At 36.7% G+C, this 3,345-nt stretch overlaps 1 protein-coding gene across 1 annotated transcript in view; it reads left to right on the top strand.

Moving 5' to 3' along the window:
- lrba (LPS-responsive vesicle trafficking, beach and anchor containing) overlaps positions 1-3,345 on the top strand; it is a 316,503-nt gene that overhangs the window by 11,467 nt on the left and 301,691 nt on the right. The gene's annotated exons all lie outside the window — the stretch shown is intronic.

The raw sequence follows: 3,345 nt of genomic DNA, 5'->3' as shown, positions 1-3,345 counted from the left end.
CCTTAACTAAATTAGCAGAAAATGTTAAAAACGACGGCTGCGACATTCATTTGCCAAACAAGCCAGACCTTAACTAAATTAATGTTACGTCAACAGTTTATGTGACATTTAACAACATAGTCTATAATTTACCACGGAAGAGTAGAAACAGGTTCCCCAAATTCGAAAGCCGACTTTAAAATGAAACTTTTGACCGAGAAGATCTCCGTGAGTAATGGTGCCTGCTCTTGCACTGTTTTCGCGCCAATAAGCGACCAAGGTTCTCGCTCCCACAATGCAAAGCGTAATTCAAAAATTCGGTAAAACACATGTAAAAACCAAAAACAGAAAAATTACTTTAAATATTACGTTGTGTTGTACTGTATATTGACAGTTTTTTCTTACAGTGCATATCAATCGCATACAAAGAAAATACAGAATAATTAGAACAATCATTAACATAAATAAATAACAGAGTGTCATATCTATGCACATTTTTCCCAGAACGTTCTTGCGACCCGGTAGCAATTCTTCCACGGCCCGGTAGTGGGTCGCGACCCGGTGGTTGGGGACCTCTGCTTTAAGGTATGCAATTGCTGCTGAGCTTATAGGTTTGGGTTATGCATTTGACTAATGTCTCTCAAAATAATATTTTATTGGACGGTGTGCTTTTTTTTGGGATGACATTAGTATGTCTTGAAAACATATTTGGGAACTGGCTTGGTCTTAAATCACAAACCAAAACGAGAATTGTGTATTTATCAGGCAGTCTTTTCCTTTCTGCCCTGTGGAAATGAATATATCAGGATACAAAAGCCATTGTTGATTTTCTGTTAGGTCATGCTAGATACTCTGTTTAATGTGATTATACTTTAAAAAGGTTTCAAATCACTTTAATGAGCTTCTCTTTAACTCATTTGGCTCATTTCTCATATCTTTTAGAGGAGTTCATGACTGTAACTGTAGCACACAGTCTCATAATGTGTATCACACTTAAAGGTGTTGGGCTTAATTTCTTCCTGACTGCAGTGGAAATGAGACAATAGGGCCTTTCGCACCGCTTTAGTTCCAGAACTAAATGTCAATCAATGTCTACTTGCGTCGCGATTAGTACCAGTTGTGCTGGTTATTCCCTGCTCCAGAGTAGGAGCTAATTTGGTTCTCGAAAAAGGCAGTCCGGTACTAAAATCGCACCCAGTTCCGGCGGTGCGAAAACACCAAAAAGTGGGTAGTTCCACAATTAGTTCTGGTACTATGAAAAGGTTCCCGCGGTGCGAAAGGCCCTAATAGGCTCAGTGGAAAAACTGCCAGCTCCAAAATTAGCTCAGTGAGTTATAGTAATTGTGATACAGGCCTACCCTTCTTGAACTTCTTAAGCAGTGATTACTAAGGCCATTCACAGGAGTGAGATACATACTGCTACAGGAAATACAGCAGACAAAGGTTGGATGGGGAGGAGGGAAGTGGCTTTGAATGTGGGGTGTTGTAGAAATCATCTGCATCTGCCAAAGTGTCTGAATGTTGTATATTAAAAGAAAACAAACAGCATCCTTTTGTCAGGCACATTTTTCCCAAGACAACAAAATATAGTAGTTTATATTATATTAATACCTGTGAAATTTCATGATATAACAGTTTTTTGAAATGAAATTTTAATACTACAGCAAAAACGGAACACACATTTTCAGTTCTGGACGGTATATATTCACTAAGAATTCCATTTAATTTTATTGCCATAATGCATAATTAATTGTGTACAATCGATGTTGACTAGATGAATCTGTATAGCTATGCAGAGAGGACTGCCACACCCCTTTATTCCTGCAAACCAAATTGATACACATTGGAAATGAGTTGTTGTTTTTTGCACAGATTGATGACCGTATGTGCCTTACTTATGGCCATCTCTCTTCTCTGAGCACAAAAAACGCTGCTCTGCTTCGTTGGGTGCGTGTTGGGAGATACTACTTTTAAATCTTGCCATTGAATCTTTACGATCAGCTATATTACAAACAAACAGAGATTTATTGTGTCATCATAGTACTATCCATAAAAGTACACAGCTGATGAAGCATTTTTGTTTACTCATTCCCCATCTGTCTCATGGTCTATTTTTTACTACAGCAACCAACTTGTTGTGCCCATTCTGTTAAATGTCTATACTGTCTACATAAAAATCGGATATTTTGGGTTTAATCTAATGGAGAATCTTATTTTCACCTGTTGAGTTTTTCAGTGTAGGCGAGAATGAATCTCCTCGTACCATTTATTTAAAGTCCTGAAGGAGTGCAGAAGAAAGAAACAACAGGTCAGATAATCTGAATTTAAATAAGTCTTCATTGTAGGAAATACACCAGAATGTTCCTACAATGGTTGATCGTGGCTCAGATATTTAGTGAAAGCATAAAATTAGTACAGCTACAACATGAAAAAGGAAATTAGAGACTTGGAGAGTAAAGGTGAGATGCATAGCACTGCAACTCGCAACTTTTTTATTAATAAATATATTTTTTATTTATTTGATTTGAATAAATAAATAAAAAACAAGTTTCTGCTGAAAGCAACAGAATATTAAAAAAAATACCAATGTATGGATAATAATCAATCAAATCAATTATAAATAATAATCATTTGAAAAAAGAGGAAGAATGTTTTGCAGAAGCACACATTCAGTTCTCTGAACATACTTTTCAGTAAAGTTTAATGGGCCAGAGTTACTAAATAGGGCAAATTAGCATGGGACTGCAGTTCCATAAAAGCGCTGTTCTGCAACACACTAAAACACATTAAAACATATTAAGTGTTTTCTTTGTAATATTTTTCTGGGAAAAAACTTAATGTGAAGCTTTGTGCGCTGCGTTTATATTCTGGGTTTACATGTTTGCCAGTACAAAGTATGTTTTATTAGGTGTGTACTAGGGATGTCAACGATTAATCGATGATCGATTAATTGTCGATAAGAGATGCAATCGATTAAAGCTATCATGGTCGATTAAGTTGTTTAATTTTGGGCTGCGTGCGGAGGAAAGGATGACAACGCGCATTCTGTTTGTTTGCTTTATTTTGCAAAAGCACAAATCTTGTTTTTATTGTGAGTGTGCAAAAATAAAAGTAAACACTTTTGGGGATTATATCTTAGGCCTACTCCAAAAATGGAGTTTTTTATGTTTCAGCTTTTCGATCGCGCCGGCACCTCGCGCACTCCCCCCCTACATATTCTAGCAATTCATATTTACATCGCAGTCTGTTCATTATCAAAATAAAATACAGTCAACCAAACATATAAAAGGTTACACTGGTCCGTTGAAATAGACCGTAGTATACCGGTCCACTCTGCTGTTATGCCAAGGACTTTTTTGCTCATGT

This window comes from Sinocyclocheilus rhinocerous, unplaced genomic scaffold, assembly GCF_001515625.1.
Source record: "Sinocyclocheilus rhinocerous isolate Xijiao unplaced genomic scaffold, SAMN03320098_v1.1 scaffold1129, whole genome shotgun sequence".
NCBI classification, from domain to species: Eukaryota; Metazoa; Chordata; class Actinopteri; order Cypriniformes; family Cyprinidae; genus Sinocyclocheilus; species Sinocyclocheilus rhinocerous.
The sequence above is the reverse complement of the archived record's forward strand: the minus strand, read 5'-3'. Positions and strand labels throughout refer to the sequence as shown.